Source organism: Taudactylus pleione, unplaced genomic scaffold, assembly GCF_031769625.1.
Source record: "Taudactylus pleione unplaced genomic scaffold, aTauple2 ptg000156l, whole genome shotgun sequence".
NCBI lineage: Eukaryota > Metazoa > Chordata > Amphibia > Anura > Myobatrachidae > Taudactylus > Taudactylus pleione.
This window is the reverse complement of record NW_028284558.1, coordinates 11,118,776-11,136,370: the sequence shown is the minus strand read 5'-3', so window position 1 is coordinate 11,136,370 and position 17,595 is coordinate 11,118,776. Positions and strand designations below refer to the sequence as shown.

General features: G+C 43.4%; 1 protein-coding gene across 1 annotated transcript in view; it reads right to left on the bottom strand.

Annotated features, from left to right (window-relative positions):
* The window catches only part of B3GALT1 (beta-1,3-galactosyltransferase 1), a 415,780-nt gene that overhangs the window by 47,107 nt on the left and 351,078 nt on the right, over positions 1 to 17,595 (bottom strand). Inside the window, exon 4 of the mRNA XM_088474894.1 lies at positions 10,323 to 10,385. The gene's annotated coding sequence lies outside the window, so the exon portion shown is untranslated. The remainder of the gene's footprint in view (positions 1 to 10,322; positions 10,386 to 17,595) is intronic.

The following is a 17,595-nucleotide window of genomic DNA, read 5'->3' as shown; positions in this document are numbered from 1 at the left end:
TGGGACATGCTTAATGTAACACTCTGCCAAATTTCCTCCTCCTGGAAGCAATTAACTTCTCCTGTCATTGACTCCTTAGTAGAGAAGGTGTAGTTTGTCTAAAGAAGGGAGTATATCTACTGTATAACCTCCAACACAGAAATTTTCTGCATGAACCCCTTGGCTGGATGATTATGGAGCATTCTCCCATTCTCTCATTCTCCCATGGCCTCTAAGTGAATCTATTCACTTGATGTTCATGGATCGGAATCCGGAGTAAATAATGTGTTGTTTTATTTAGCAGTTATTACTGTAATCACATTGTTTTGTAATCTACCCCCTCTCTTTTTCCCTTCTATACCCTCTCCCCTCCTAACTTATCTTTTTAATTGAAAATGTCTCAATAAAGATTTTACTTATTTTTTTTTTTTTAAAAAAAAGAAAAGTTGGATATTCCTTGTCAAAGTCATGTGCGTACCACACCTCCAGGTACCAAACCCCTGTCTCCACCCACACGGGTCAGCTATATAGAGATAAGTGTGAGGAATAAGTGTAATACAACAAGGAATTTAGAAAGGTCCTTTTTTTTAAAAGATACAGTAGCAGAATTCCATACAATACACTAGTGATGTAAACATTCATATAAGCGACGCATTCACTGTGGGTCCCTTGCAGGCCGCGCCCCTTCTACATGACTTCATGCTTAGGGGGCGAGGCCACAAGCACTGGGACAACAATGCAATGCCTGGAGCATCCTGGAGAACCAGTTCCATCTCCTCCGGCCAACCTAACCCCGGCGCCGCAAGGAGGCACCATTTGCCAGACGCCAGTTGAGGTTGTAATCTCAGCAGGCCTCCCCGCAGCGGCAGCTGGAGCCGGAAGCTCACTTGTGAGCTCCGGGCTCCAGCTCACGCAGTGCACTATGGGAGAGACATCATGACATCTCTCCCTTGGTGCAGAGGAGCAGCCGAGCGACGTGGATTGCAGCGGCAGCGGTAAGTAATAGCTTTTTTTTCTTTAGTGCAAGTGGCTTTTGTACTGGGGGCAGGGCATTGCTCGGGGGGGCATTGCTATTGGGGACATCACTTCTGGGGGCATTACTACTTGAAGGCGGGGCACTACTACAGGGGGCACTATTATAGAGTGAGCATTACTATTAGGGGCACTAATACAGGGGCATTACCACCGGGGGCATTTATACAGAGGGTACTACTACAGGGGGCATTACTACTGGGGCCACTACCACAGGGGGCATGACTACTGGGGGCACAACTACAGGGGTATTACTACTGAGGGAATTTATACAGGGGGCATTACTATTGGGGAAACTACCACAGGGGGCATTACTACTTGGGGCATAACTACAGGGGGACTGGTGGCACTACTAATGGGAGAATTGTATAGGGGCACCACTTCTGGGGGCACTACTACTGGGTGCACTACATAAAAGGCACCCCTAATGTGGGCACTGACACTACTGAGGTACCCGTTGCGCATACCCCCAGTTCGTCACATTTACTAGGGGCCCCACATATTTGTTGCCCAGGGGCCCCCCCAGACCTTAATCCAGCCCTGGGCACCGCTCACACATCCTTAGTTACGGCCCTGCATATTAGGTTATGTAAATAATATCCGTATAAACATAAGGTTATCACTGGTGATTAGTGAGCTCTGCTGTCATCACTTCAGGTTTCATTTGGAAATACCGCAACCCCTAATAGGATAGGAAAGCCTGTCTAATTTTTGCTTGCGTCTCATAGAGGTGAGAACATAAATAAGCACGGTGCAGCTGACGTAACCTTGCAGAATCTGCCCCATAGTATAAGGTCGATACAATGGACATTGGACATTTATGTATAATTGCTTCCTCTTCTCTTTTGCTCTCCCAGAATCTAATGTACGGGAGACTCCAGAGTTAGCAGGAGACCTCCAGGACAACTTACAGTAGTGTTGGCAATTCCCTCCAGGAAGACGCAGATGTGCCACGATGATCCAAGTCACATCAAAAAACACCCACATCAGAGAACACTCATTGGCCAGACGTGTGATGAAGCAATTAGCTCAAAAGTGCTACTTTTTTTTAGGTAATACCTGTTTAGCCAGCCCTGGGATAGCAAAGGCTTTATTCCACTAAGCTTTCACCTATAATGTACTGGTCATTCTTAAGCTGCAATTTTCTGTTCTAGAATCTATTTAATCAATCACAAGCTCTTGTACTAATGCTGTGGAACCATACTGCCAGGAAGATTACATATTCATAGCGTACCTGACAAAATTCAGAGTTTCCAGAGACAGTATCAGGATTCATGTCACTCCAAAGTTGTGTTGCATCACTCTAGATGGTGGTGGCTGGATCAGGGAATTAGGACCTCATTTAGAGTCGGTCGAAGCGGTCGTACGGGAAAAGGGGCCGGATATGCAAATGATTCACTCGCAAGTTGCGTCCCTAAGTTCGGATCGGTAGCTGGCCGACCAAGGGGAGGAAGCGGCCGGAATTCAAAAAAATATGCCCCCTTCTCGTACGCATTGCACGTCATCTCCGGGCATATAAGGATTAATCGAGACCATCGGGAACCATCGGAACTGGTCGTAGAGCTTAAGGTTGACCATACCCTCTCTTAAGCTCTACGGTCATGTCAGTGTAAAAACCTCCCATGTCACATGTGCCATGACCTTACTTTGTTAATTATGCACTCCCATAAACCGTATGCACTCCCATAAAACGCCATTCGCATAATTAGGCACGCCTGCGTTCGGATCTCCACTCCCCCATTTTAAAGCACCTTCCCCTGTTACCACCCACAAACGCCTCAATCTGTCACTCAAACTACCGACCTGGCTGTGTTCAAGGAGAGAGAAATTTCTGATCGTAGCGATTAGTTTGCGCACGCGCATTGCGAACTTTACGCATGCGCAGTATAGCGAACATCGGTGGCATACGACCGTGCGGCCGCTTCGACCGACTCTGAATGAGGTCCTATGTCCTGCTGATGCCATTTTGAACGTGGCAGGTATACGGTACATTTTTTCCTTTTACTGCTTGAACTTTTTATTTTTATTGTGTAAATCATGTTAATAGTTTAAAAAGTAAATGTGAAAAAAGGACCATGGTTCTATGGATGTCTGTGTTCTACTGGATTGGGTGCGAGATGCCGGCGCCCGGGATCCCGGTGGTCAGAATCCCGTTGCCAGCATCCCGACAGGGTTAGGATACCGACACCTGTCGGTAAGAATCCTAACCGTAAGACATCTGTTGGTAAGAATCCTAACCATAAGTCACCCGTTGGTAAGAATCCTAACCATAAGACACCTGTCGGTAAGAATCCTAACCATAAGACACCTGTCGGTAAAAATCCTAACCCTTAACCTAACCCTCCCGTTCCGCAACATAAATCTAAGCCCCCCCAGAGCCTAAACCTAACCCCCTCCCCCCAGGCCCTAACTCTAAACTTCCACATAGTGCCTAACCTCTAACCATAACCTAACCCCACCACTTACCATTGGGATGCTGGCACCGGAATGCTGGCGCTGGGATTCTGGCTGGTGTCGGGTTTCTGGCGCTGGCATTCTGAGCGCCGACATCCTGACATTAAACTACATCCCATTCTACCCTGCCATACTGTTTGGTTATAGCAGTGGTTCCAAAACTGTGTTCCATGGCACCCTGGGGTGCCTCAGGGCACTTGCGGAGTGCCACGGGTTGATGGTCTAGGACCAAATCAAATTATATATGGTGGAAGTGACAGGTAAAACCAGTGCTGGTAGCTACCAATCATAAAAAAACATGGGCAAACAGAAGCACAACTCTATCCACTACCACATAACTGCACATAAGGACAGCTAAGCACAATTTACTTCATTTAATATTTTTTTTCTGAATTTCTCAAAAGTTTTGGCCAAGTGGTGCCACAAAAAAAATGCTGATACTCTAGGGCACAGTGATTCAAGAAAGTTTGGGAACCACTGGCTTATAGTGCACTTGTCTGGTCACACTGTAGGCAGCCACTTAGTGGGCTGTGCCAAGTTTTACTTTAAGGGGTAGATTTACTAAAGCTTCTAAAACAGACAATTGGTGGTGTTTTCCATAGCAACCAATCAGATTCTAGCTATTATTTCTCTATTGCATTCTAGAAAATGATAGCTAGAATCTAATTGGTTGCTATGGGAAACACCACCACTTGTCTGTTTTAGAAGCTTTAGTAATTCTACCCCTAGGAATTTAATAAGAACCAGTGACATCACCGAGACACAAAGGAGACAATCCAATTAAATTTGATGAAAGATCACCTGTTCCCAGTTCCAGGTATGGGTAATGTGAGTGTGCACAATGCAGGGTCAATGTAGGGTGCCATTGCTGGCGTTCACACTCTGTCCCATTGGCACATAGTCTGCAAACGGCATTTAATTGATTTGCCCCCATAGGCTGATTGCTACTTTGCCTTACATTTTCAGAAAAGGGCTATGGAGTATGTATACAGCTGTGGCCAAGAGTTTTGAGAATGACACAAGTATTGGTTTTCACAAAGTTTGCTGCTTCAGTGTTTTTAAACCTTTTTGTCAGATGTTACTATAGTACACTGAAGTAAAATTACAAGCATTTCACAAGTGCAAAGGCTTTTATTGACAATTACATTAAGTTTATGCAAAGAGTCAATATTTGCAGTGTTGACGCTTCTTTTTCAAGACCTCTGCAATTCGCCCTGGCATGCTGTCAATCATCTTCTGGGCCACATACTGACTGATGGCCGCCCATTCTTGCCTAATCAATGCTTGGACTTTGTCAGAATTTGTGGGTTTTTGTTTGTCCACCCAAATTTTTTATGTTTTGTTCCCTGAGCCACTTATGGCAAGGTGCTCTATCATGCTGGAAAAGGCATTGTTTGTCACCAAACTATGTCTAATGAAACTGTCCCTGATCACTGCAGAGAAACCGGTTAGGACTACTACCCTCCATGATTCCAGCATCTGGTACCTTGATTTGTCCTTTAAAACACTGTGAGACCAAGCGCTATACCTACCACACTGAGACTGCCGTGGCTGCATAATACGAGAACGCCAGCTTCTAAAAGGAAGGCAAGAGAGGATCTGATCACCCCTCCCCTCTTTCCGGCTAATTTAATTATATGAGACTGCATGAGGTTGAGAATAGTGCCGGGTCCATTATGTATGTATGTGTTCCGCCACTCTCCCTCCCCGTACTGACAGCCTATAATTTGGAGGTCGAGCATAGCATAGAGACTAATAATTATAGTGAAGTCAAGCTACCTCCCTCTACGTTCCGACAAGTGCTACGGGACATTTTAACAAGTTTGTTTACAATACAGCAATTTGCACCTTGTACTGGTGAGTTTGAACTTTCGGCAGTATAACAAATTTCTTGATCCCAACAGCGCAGTGAAATTAAGGATATAAGCGCTTTACTCACTATTCACTTTATGGACTATGTTTTTATATATATATTTTCATCAACCAAGAATACCGGAGATATACAGATTTTACTTATTTATTTATGTGTATTTTGCTCTCGGTATTTAATTATTAATTATATGTTAAGTTGTATATTTTAATAAATGTATTAATTGCACTCCCTGGGTGAATATCTCTTTACCTATCTTGTTTGTTTTTTGTTGCATTTGGCAAAACAGTATTGCCAAGCTGGGAGCTGCATCTATTTAATTTTGGTGGACATACATAAATTGGTGATTTAGGTTTGCACTAGGGTTTATTTTGTTAAAATTGTGAGTGAGCCCACAGGACTGATGTAGCGCTCACTTTTCCTTCTCCAGACAAGTGTTTTTCCAGATGCCCCATACAATCTGAAAGGGGATTCATTGGAGAAAATAACTTTACCCCAGTCCTCAGGAGTCCAATCCCTGTACCATTTGAAGAAAATCAGTCTGTCCCTGATGTTTTCCCTGGAGAGAAGTGGCTTCTTTGCTGCCCTTCTTGACACCACGCCATCCTCCAAAAGTTTTCGTCCTGTGTTATGCCAACAGTAAAGCATCCTGAGACCATTCATGTGTGGGGTTGTTACTCAGCCAAGGGAGTGGGCTCACTCACAATTTTGCCTAAGAACACAGCCATGAATAAAGAATGGTACCAAAACAAACTCCAAGAGCAACCTCTCCCAACCATCCAAGAACAGTTTGGTGACAAACAATGCCTTTTCCAGCATGATGGAGCACCTTGCCATAAGGCAAAAGTGATAACTAAGTGGCTCGGGGAACAAAACATTGAAATTTTGGGTCCATGGCCAGGAAACTCCCCAGACTTTAATCCCATTGAGAACTTGTGGTCAATTCTCAAGAGGCAGGTGGACAAACTAAAACCCACAAATTCTGACAAACTCCAAGCATTGATTAGACAAGAATGGACGGCCATCAGTCAGTATGTGGCCCAGAAATTGATTGACAGCATACCAGGGCGAATTGCAGAGGTCTTGAAAAAGAAGGGTCAATACTGCAAATATTGACTCTTTGCATAAACTTAATGTAATTGTCAATAAAAGCCTTTGACACTTATGAAATGCTTGTAATTTTACTTCAGTATACCATAGTAACATCTGACAAACAGGTCTTAAAACAATGAAGCAGCAAACTCTGTGAAAACCAATACTTGTGTCATTCTCAAAACTTTTGGCCACAGCTGTACTATGTAATATATAAATGACAGTTCATTATAATATTTATTTGCCTCTTTTTTTTAGATTTCAATACTGTATTAAAATAAATAACTCATGATGGATGTTGCATTTGGCCTCCAAGTATTGAATATTCCAGTATTTTTTTTTTTATTATAAATGTAATTAAAGCATCAATATTTTATGGAAGGATATTTTCCGGTAGGTAGTTAAGAATTCTCCCAGGAGATCAGACAGAGTAGCTCTAAGTGCAGTAAAAGTGCTGATAAAAATGCATAAACTATTACTGACCCAGATGTCTTATCTCACTATTCATGAATAATAATGACTGGCTGATCAGTATATCAATACCGTAGATTGGCGACAGTTTCAAAACTGTTCAAGATATAGTCTTCTCATTACACATTTGCCCATAGAAATTTGCACATTTGCCATCAGAATTTGGTGTTGATCTGTCTTAGTTCTGAACCTCGCCACCCAGCAAAATATATGAACACGTTCCCCCTCCCAAGCTCTATTCAGGACTATAATTTCAGCAAAAAAGCGAGATTACAGTGTTCAATACCAGTCTGTGCTGCTCCCTGCAGCACAGTGCCTCCATTCTCAGCATTGCACAGTGGGAAGAGGGAGGGTGCCATGTGATGCAAATCGCTATGATTCACTTCATCAAGCCCTTGCACCACCTAAATCATTAGAGAAGTGGGTGGGATGCGGAAGGACGGCCTACTGATCCAGGATTACTGCCAAATATGCAGAGTCTACTGACAAGTATGGATACATTTCACTGCTGTTACATCTGTATTGCCCATGATAAAAGCTTATATTTTTTCCTCAACACTTTAATATAAATATAAGAATATAATTATAATTCATACTAAGCACCACGGCAAATGTTTCCCACCAGAGCCGGATTAACAATCTATATGGCCCTATCAAGATACCGATTTGGGGCCCCACCACTCCTCTGATTTATTCCTAACCTACTATTTGCTTAGAATACATATATTAGTAAAGAGCTACTGTATACATACAATAAAAACAAGATACAAAGACCAAATTATAGAGAGGAAAGAGGAGGACATGGCAGTGGTTAGAAAGTGCACGTTAAGGAAAAACCTCTTAAACCACAAATTAAAAATACCTAAATTACACAGATAATAGCTAGAATCTGATTGGTTGCTATGGGCAATATCTCCACTTCTAAAAACTCTCACTTTAGTAAATTTACCCCTGAGATTCCCACTTTGAGTGTTTTTAGATGCTTAAATAACAGTTGGTGCATTTTTAGATGCAACCATCCGTCATGCCAGTGAAACTTGCGCCATCACCATGCAGAATCTCTGTTAGAGTATGGCACACTTGCCAACTCTCCCTGATTGTCAGGGAGACTCCCTGAAATAGAAGCAATCTCCCTGATTTCCTGAAAAGTCCAGCAATCTCCCTGATTGTACCTTACCCCCATTATGTAGCTGTTATATATATATATATTTATATAAATAAAAACAGAGTTATGTATATTCAAATGGGATCATTAGTATAATTTCCCTGCATTGGTTATATAAGGCACAATGGGGTCTATTCATGAAGCAGAGAAGAGCCCTGTTTAGCTTAAATCAGGGCTCTTCTCTGCTTCGTGCTAGTCATGGAGCTAGTTTACCGTGGAGAGGTGTATACCTTCTCCAGCGACACCCCTGCTTCATGTCTCCATCGCATCACCATATTATTGTATGGTAAGTGCGATTCATGAAGGAACGGAAAGCTCAGCTTTCCATTCCTCTCCTGCGGTACAGATTCGCCATTTGTGGATGTCCTAATCTGTACTGCAAGCCGAACAGAGCAGGGAAGTATGCAACTGTCTGCACGCCCCCGGCGCTGGCTCCGCCCCCCTTTCTCAGCGTCCATTGCAGCAGATCTCCCGATATGGCTGTCTTCTCACTGTGTACAGGGATCACGGAGGGGACGGAGAGCACCTGAAGACGCCGGACAGGTAAGTCTACATGAATGGCTACTAAACAACACTATATATCGCACTGATGTGATGCGATATATATTGATATCTTTTAGTAGCCATTTCATGTTGTACATGAATAGACCCTTATGATTCCTATGGCTACATACATTATCTGAAAAGCATCAGTGTGTTTTCATCAACAAGGAGATCTTACTAACGGCTTTAGGGCTCATTTACATGTAAGTCAGTATTATGACACACCTCTCAGATGTAGTAGCACACGCCCACTTTACCGCCGCACTCATAGGTGCTGCTTCACAATCTCCCTGAAATGCTTTTTCAAAAGTAGGCAAGTTTGGAGTATGGCCTCCCATGCGAATGATTATACGTCTACGTTCACAATCACTTCAGTGACATGCCTGAGACATTCCAATTACACACCCATAAGATGGGCCATCTCCACGTGTCCGCATAGCCACCTCCCTCTCGCCTCCCAGACATACATGGAAAGTCACATACAGTAGAGACACACATGTACATGGAGACACACACATACTTTGAAAGTCACATATAGAGAGTGATACACTCATAAATGGAGATCACATAGAGACAGACATACATGGAGAGTCACATATAGAAACACACATGTTCATGGATAGTCACAATTTCCCCTTTAGATTGCAAGCTCTCCCTTTTAACTCACATATTCCATCATCACCTTTACCTTACCAACAATGGCATTGTAACTGTGGGTTCAGCACCGGCTTTTGTGTGTATTATAACTGCCATGCTCAGTAATGGCTATATAACTTGTATCTCATGTTATGCAATGTTTCGTACTGTACATTTTTTGCTTTTTTATTTTGTTTTGTTTGCACTGCTTCTGTTTATAAAGGATAATAATAATAATAATAATAATAATAATAATAATAAATGCCCCTAACACAGATACAAGAACGTGTAATAGGAATATAAACAGTTTTCACTTTACATATTAGTATTTAATTTCTCCCAAGATTTAGACATGTGAAATGGAGATAAAATACACTATCTAGACAAAAGTGATTGGACTCCCCCGCACAAGCGAAATGGTCCCATGCATTCCATTGCACAGGAGTCCCAAATGGCCATGAATGTGGCAGTTTCAACAAGAACACTTGGTAGGGAGGCCCATGCACTTGCAGTTCTACAGAAACAACAAATGTTTTTATCAGGACAACAATGCCACCTGTCATGTTTCCAGGGCGACGTTGGACTGTAGTATACAGAAAATTCGGTAACCCGGATGGACTGGTCAACTCAGAGTCCAGATCTTAAACCCACTGAGAACCTCTGGGACGAATTGGAGCGACGGGAGCGTTCTAAGCCGACTCGATCTTCTTCAGTGTCACAGATGGTCACTGTACTTAAGGCGGAATGGCAAAACATACCGCCTGCTGCTGTCCAGGAACTTGTGGACAGTTTGCCAAGAACGGTGTCTGCAGTAATCACTCGTTGTGCTGGACCTACAAAGTACTGATGTCAATAAAATCTTGTTGATCTATTTACTGTCAGTGTCCAATGACTTTTGTCTATTATACATAGTGTATGTCATGCCCCATATCCACCCAGTCTGAAACCATATTTACCAAAAACTCTTTCGTAATGGCACAGAATCACCCATGTTTAGACAAAATTGGGACAGTTGAGGAGTATGACATCTCTATACGGTAAGACAAAGTTTTCATATTGTTTAGTTTTAGTTTAGTTTACCTTTATTGTCCTCTAGGCTGAGTTTGCTTTGTGCGAACCTTCCTCTTCGCCTTCTCCCATGGACTAAAGAATAAAAAATAGGTAATATTAACTACTAACAGGAATTTTAAATATTAAAAAAATTCTATTGGACTATTCAGTGAATAAACTGACAATATTATTAGGTGACATGTTAATATCATCATTGCAATACTTTTATACATAGAAAATGTACAGGTGAAGGAAAATCATTATTAACATACAATAAATAACTTTGTGAAGCTTTAGTTTAAAAGCGCTGCAATTTCTGCACAATAACCTCTGGATAAACTCAAAGCTCTCTCGCTGATGAAATTGGGAAAAGAAAAGTTAAATTTGTAGCATTGACAATTGTTTCTTCATATTTTAGGATAAAACCTATTTTGGAGGAACTGTGCACTTCAAGTTGCACAAATGGCGATGGGAGGTTTGAGGTCTTTCCTTCGGGTTGGGTATGGGATGCCGGCGTTTGGGATCCCGTCAGTCAGAACCTCGATGGCGGCATCCCCGATAAGGTTAGGATACCGACACCTGTCATATACTAACCCTACCCCTCTCCCTACCCCTAACCCTTCCCTCCTGGTGCTTAAACCTAACCTCCCCGTAGAGCCTAAACCTAACCTCCCCTCCCCACACCCTAAACTTAACCCTCCCCCCTTAGTGCCTAACTCTAACCCTCCCCCTAGTGCCTAACCCTCCCCCTAACTCCGCTACTTGCTATTCAGGATGCTGGCGCCAGGATTCTGACAGGTGTCGGCATTCTGGTGCTGGCATTCTAAGCACCAAAATGCCCGCGGTCAGTATTATTACCACATCCACTTTCATTCCAAAGTAAGGAGAAGTACTTCTAGTTTTGCAGAAACGAGATTTCATTTTAAATAGTACAGTCAAATGAGATAAATAACTGTAGATGGGACAGTTTTAGGGGCTTTACCTGCTGTGTGAAAAGGGGCGCAGAGTTTACAATATTTCCCGTGCTGTTGCTTCCAGAGGGGCCCGGCGCCCCTCCCCCTCCCTTCCTCCCTCCCTCGCAGCAGCCCAGCATCAAGTGCAGGGATGCGGTGGGTGATTACTCGCGGCTGCTACTCAGCAGCCACAGCAATCTCCTATGCCTGAGGGGGGGAGCGATCACACTGATCGCACCTCCCCCGGCTTTGCGTTTTGTTGTTTTTTTTTCAAGGGGGCACTCTCCTCTTTTTAACGGGGCGCGGCGCGCTCTCTGCGCCCCTGTGTGTGAAGGGATGTGCAGCCTTTCTACTTATAAAATGACTTGTCTTTTGCACCAGTTATGTTTAATGAATGTATTTACCATAACTATTATGCTTTAGAATGCTTCATAAATCATACTGGCATTGGCATTGCAATCTTTTGATTTGCTTTATATTAGCACAGTCCCCTGTGAAACAACACCATGGACTTTTTAATGCATGCTTCTAGTTTCTATTAAATACCAATAGAATCTGCCATCAAATATAAAGTAGGGGTGAGCGGGTTCGGATTTCTGAAATCCGAACCCCCCCGATCCGAGGCCGATCCGAGTCAGGCTCGACTTTTCCCGCCTGACTTGGATCTGAAATCGAGGCAAAACGTCATCATCCCGCCTTCCGGGTCTCGCGGGTTTTGGATCCTATATAAGGTACCCGCGTCGGCGCCATTTTCTCACTCGGCTGTGGACAGTGAAGAGGGAGGGTGGGAGTTAGGGCTGGCTGGGATGTGTAGTGTAGTGTAGTGCAGTGTAGTGTTGTGCTGCGCTGTGCTGCTGTTGTGCATAGGGGCTGTGTCCACTCCTCCAAAGTCCATAGGGGCTGGCTGTGTTGTGCTGTGCTGCTGTTGTTAATAGGGGCTGTGTCCACTACTTCAAAGTCCATAGGGGCTGGCTGGACTGTGTTGTGCAGTCAGTTCTCCATAGGGGCTGTGTCCACTCCAAAGTCCTGTGCAGTGTCTCAGTCCTAAAGGAGTGCTGTAGCGTTGTCCAGGGGGTGCTCTGTCCATCAGGGGTGCTCCCCCCAAGTGCTAAAAAAATAATATATTTCTGTGTTTGTGAATTGTGTGCGCAGTAGCCACACGTGCATCAACAAAGTAGTGCCAAGCGTGCGCCTGTGTCATAAGTAAAGGGCCGGCTGGCTTGACCGTTAAAGGGTGCTGTAACCCCCAAAGTACACTCCAAACCAAATAAAAAAATATTTTTTGTGTTTGTGAATTGTTTGCGCAGTATCCGCACGTGCATCAACAAAGTAGTGCCAAGCGTGCGCCTGTGTCATAAGTAAAGGGCCGGCTGGCTTGACCGTTAAAGGGTGCTGTAACCCCCAAAGTACACTCCAGTCCAAACCAAATAAAAAAATATTTTCTGTGTTTGTGAATTGTGTGCGCAGTAGCCGCACGTGCATCAACAAAGTAGTGCCAAGCGTGCGCCTGTGTCATAAGTAAAGGGCCGGCAGGCTTGACCGTTAAAGGGTGCTGTAACCCCCAAAGTACACTCCAGTCCAAACCAAATAAAAAAATATTTTCTGTGTTTGTGAATTGTGTGCGCAGTAGCCGCACGTGCATCAACAAAGTAGTGCCAAGCGTGCGCCTGTGTCATAAGTAAAGGGCCGTCTGGCTTGACCGTTAAAGGGTGCTGTAACCCCCAAAGTACACTCCAGTCCAAACCAAATAAAAAAATATTTTCTGTGTTTGTGAATTGTGTGCGCAGTAGCCGCACGTGCATCAACAAAGTAGTGCCAAGCGTGCGCCTGTGTCATAAGTAAAGGGCCGGCTGGCTTGACCGTTAAAGGGTGCTGTAACCCCCAAAGTACACTCCAGTCCAAACCAAATAAAAAAATATTTTCTGTGTTTGTGAATTGTGTGCGCAGTAGCCGCACGTGCATCAACAAAGTAGTGCCAAGCGTGCGCCTGTGTCATAAGTAAAGGGCCGGCTGGCTTGACCGTTAAAGGGTGCTGTAACCCCCAAAGTACACTCCAAACCAAATAAAAAAATATTTTCTGTGTTTGTGAATTGTGTGCGCAGTAGCCGCACGTGCATCAACAAAGTAGTGCCAAGCGTGCGCCTGTGTCATAAGTAAAGGGCCGTCTGGCTTGACCGTTAAAGGGTGCTGTAACCCCCAAAGTACACTCCAGTCCAAACCAAATAAAAAAATATTGTCTGTGTTTGTGAATTGTGTGCGCAGTAGCCGCACGTGCATCAACAAAGTAGTGCCAAGCGTGCGCCTGTGTCATAAGTAAAGGGCCGGCTGGCTTGACCGTTAAAGGGTGCTGTAACCCCCAAAGTACACTCCAGTCCAAACCAAATAAAAAAATATTTTCTGTGTTTGTGAATTGTGTGCGCAGTAGCCGCACGTGCATCAACAAAGTAGTGCCAAGCGTGCGCCTGTGTCAGAAGTAAAGGGCCGGCTGGCTTGACCGTTAAAGGGTGCTGTAACCCCCAAAGTACACTGCAAACCAAATAAAAAAGTATTTTCTGTTTTTGTGAATTGTGTGCACTGTGGCTGCACGTGCATCAACAAAGGAGTAGCGCCAAGCGTGCGCCTGTATCCCATAAGTAAAGAGCCAGCTGGCTCATTTCTTAAACGGTGGTGTAACCCACAAAGTGCACTACTCTCCAGCAAAAATCAAAAAAATATTTTCTGTGTTTGTGTGCGCCTTAGCCGCACGTATATATCAATATAACATAAATGGAGGACCAAACTTTCTCCGATAAAAATAAAATAAGGAAAGATCAAGAACCACTTCCTCCTAGTGCTGTTGCTGCTGCTGGGAGTTGTTCATCATCCCAGAGAGGAAGTAGGAACACCACTACTTTTACTAACAATTGACCCTCCAACAGTCCCTAGCGATGAGGATGAAGTACGACAGCAGTCATCCTGAAGCAAAACGTATAACTGAGGCCTTGACTGCTATGTTGGTGTTAGACGTGCGTCCGGTATCCGCCATTAGTGCAGTGGGATTTAGACAATTGATGGAGGTAGTGTGTCCCCGGTTCCAAATCCCGTCTAGATTCCACCTGCATCCTCAAAGCAGCAGCGACAAGTGTGCGTCTGTCTGTTAAAGGGTGGTGTAACCCTCAAAGTGCGCTCCACAAACAATAAAAATATTCTTCTTTTTTTTTCTGTCTTTGTGAAATGTGTGGGCTGTAGCCGCACCTGCATCCTTAAAGCAGCAGCGACAAGCGTGCGTCTGTCTGTTAAAGGGTGGTGACACCCTCAAAGTGTGCTCCACAAACAATAAAAATATTCTTTTTTTTTTTCTGTCTTTGTGAAATGTGTGGGCTGTAGCCGCACCTGCATCCTTAAAGCAGCAGCGACAAGCGTGCGTCTGTCTGTTAAAGGGTGGTGTAACCCTCAAAGTGCGCTCCACAAACAATAAAAAAATTCTTATTTTTTTTTCTGTCTTTGTGAAATGTGTGGGCTGTAGCCGCACCTGCATCCTTAAAGCAGCAGCGACAAGCGTGCGTCTGTCTGTTAAAGGGTGGTGACACCCTCAAAGTGTGCTCCACAAACAATAAAAATATTCTTCTTTTTTTTTCTGTCTTTGTGAAATGTGTGGGCTGTAGCCGCACCTGCATCCTTAAAGCAGCAGCGACAAGCGTGCGTCTGTCTGTTAAAGGATTACATCGGTGACAGCATCCAAGTAGGCATGTCAGACAGTCCGTACCTGTACTGGCAGGAAAAAGAAGCAATTTGGAGGTCCCTGTACAAACTGGCTCTATTTTACCTGAGTTGCCACCCCTCCAGTGTGTACTCCGAAAGAGTGTTTAGTTCAGCCGGGAACCTTGTCAGCGAAAGGCGTAGGAGGTTGCTTCCACAAAATGTGGAGAAGATGATGTTCATAAAATGAATTATCAACTCTTCCAGGGAGACCAGCTTCCAGAACATACAGAGGGACCTGTGGTTGTGGATTCCAGCGGGGACGAATTAATACTCTGTGAGGATGAGGATGTACACAACACTGAAGAGGGTGAGGAATCGGTGGATGAGGAGGATGAGGACGACATCTTGCCTCCGTAGAGCCAGTTTGTGCAGGGACAGATTAATTGCCAGCTTGTTTTGTGGGGGCCCAAACGAACCAATCATTTCAGCCACAGTCGTGTGGCAGACCCTGGCGCTGAAATGTTTGGTTTGTTAAAGTGTGCATGTCCTATTTATACAACATAAGGGTGGGTGGGAGGGCCCAAGGACAATTCCATCTTGCACCTCTTTTTTTTCTTTGAATTATGTACTGTTTGGGGCCTAGTTTTTCAAACTGCCATCCTGTCTGCCACTGCAGTGCCACTCCTAGATGGACCACGTGTTTGTGCCGCCCACTCGTATCTCTTAGCATAGTCATCCAGCTACCTCGGTGCAACCTTTTGGATATAAAAACACTATTGTGAGGTGTGAGGTGTTCAGAATAGACTGGAAATGAGTGGAAATTAAGGTTATTGAGGTTAATAATAGCATAGGAGCAGAAAAACCCACAAATTCTGTGATTTTAGCTGTTTTTATGCTTTTTTAAAAAAAAATACAGATCCAAAACACAAAACCCAGAACCCAAAACACTGAAGGGTGGTTTTGGCAAAACCAATCCAGATCCAAAACACGAAGAAAGATCCAGATCCAAAACCAAAACACAAAACACGAAAAGTGGCCGGTGCACACCCCTAATATAAAGATTCTTGTACACAGGATACAAATGCATGAATATTACCAGTTGTCCTCTAGGTTTCACAAGTCACTATGTACATCTGTTGCAGAATGGCCTTAATAGTCGTCATTAAGTGATTAACGAAATCCAGTCTGTCCAATTTAGCTATCATGTAATACTTTTATGTATATTAAAATAATGCTGTTTGTAAACGGTCTAAAATTATGTTTGTAAAGGACATAGCATTAGAAAGCCTTCAATTCCATTATAAGAATATAAGTTTTATATTGCTTCTGCAGTGATTAATCAATAATTGGGTGACCATACATTATTATCATATAATTCTTCTACTACAAAGATAAAACATCAGACAGATTCAATTGTCCTATGAACAAAACAATTTCTCCAAACTGAAGTAAATGTTTTCCCTGCTTATTTTAACATGCAATTTAGCATACAGTACTTGCCTAATTTCACGGAGGCTTCTGGGAGAGTGGGCAATCATCGATATGAAACGCGTCAACTTGGATAATCATATCTATTTACTTATGTACAGTAATGTATTGATTCTCCATAAACTGCACTTTATAATCATCATAAGAATAGTCCTAGAGCTGTGAATGCAATGCTGATGACAGCTTACATTTATACACTGGCTAACATTAAAATGTAACTAAAATGAAGACACAAGACTTATTTGTGGGGAAAAAGTGGTCAGTTATAAGAATGGCCATACACACAATGTACCATCTGTTCACATATGACAGGCTTAAATGGGGGCCAACTGCCAGCCCATAACATGTAATTCACAAAAGCCTAGATAGAGCAAACATGCCAACCATCACAAATTACTCCAGGTATTCAAACTCCCCTCCCAATAAGACACAAAAAGTTCACCTGGACCGGTGGTGGGTGCTGCTGATCTCAGTAGGGTAGAATCAGTCAACATTGGTGGGGAGAGCACCTCAAGATCTAAAACAAGGCAATCACTGCTACCTTTCTTTCCTGCAACAAGAAAGCCAACAACTCGCCAAACCAGAAAATGAGGAGGCTGGGTGGGAACGTTCGAAGAAGCAAGAGACCTCCAACCCTAGGAACAACAGTATAAAACACCAAACCACCCCCCCCTTCAATACCCCAAACACCCTGATAGGCCATAGCCATGCCACAGCCTTCCCAACAATTGAACCCCTGCTGCTAAATGTATACTGATTTATCCCGGAGGTTTAAATTCCCACATGTATATCATACAGGTATGCCTCTTGTCTCCTTTTTTTGTAAAACCCTGTTACTGTGATGGGTTACTCTTAATTTGGGCATCTCTCGCAACTTGTTACATTGCTCAAATAACTCTGAGTACAGGTTGAGTCTCCCATATCCAAATATTCCGAAATACGGAATATTCCGATATACGGAATAATTTTGGCATGACTGAGATAATGAAACCTTTGATTTTTGATGGTTCAATGTACACAAACTTTGTCTAAGGCACAAATTATTACAAATATTGTATAAAATTACCTTCAGGCTGTGTATATAAGGTGTATATGAAACATAAATTAATTTCATTTCTGTACACACACTTTGCCTGAGCCACAAAATTATTGAAAATACTGTATAAAATGACCTGCAGGCT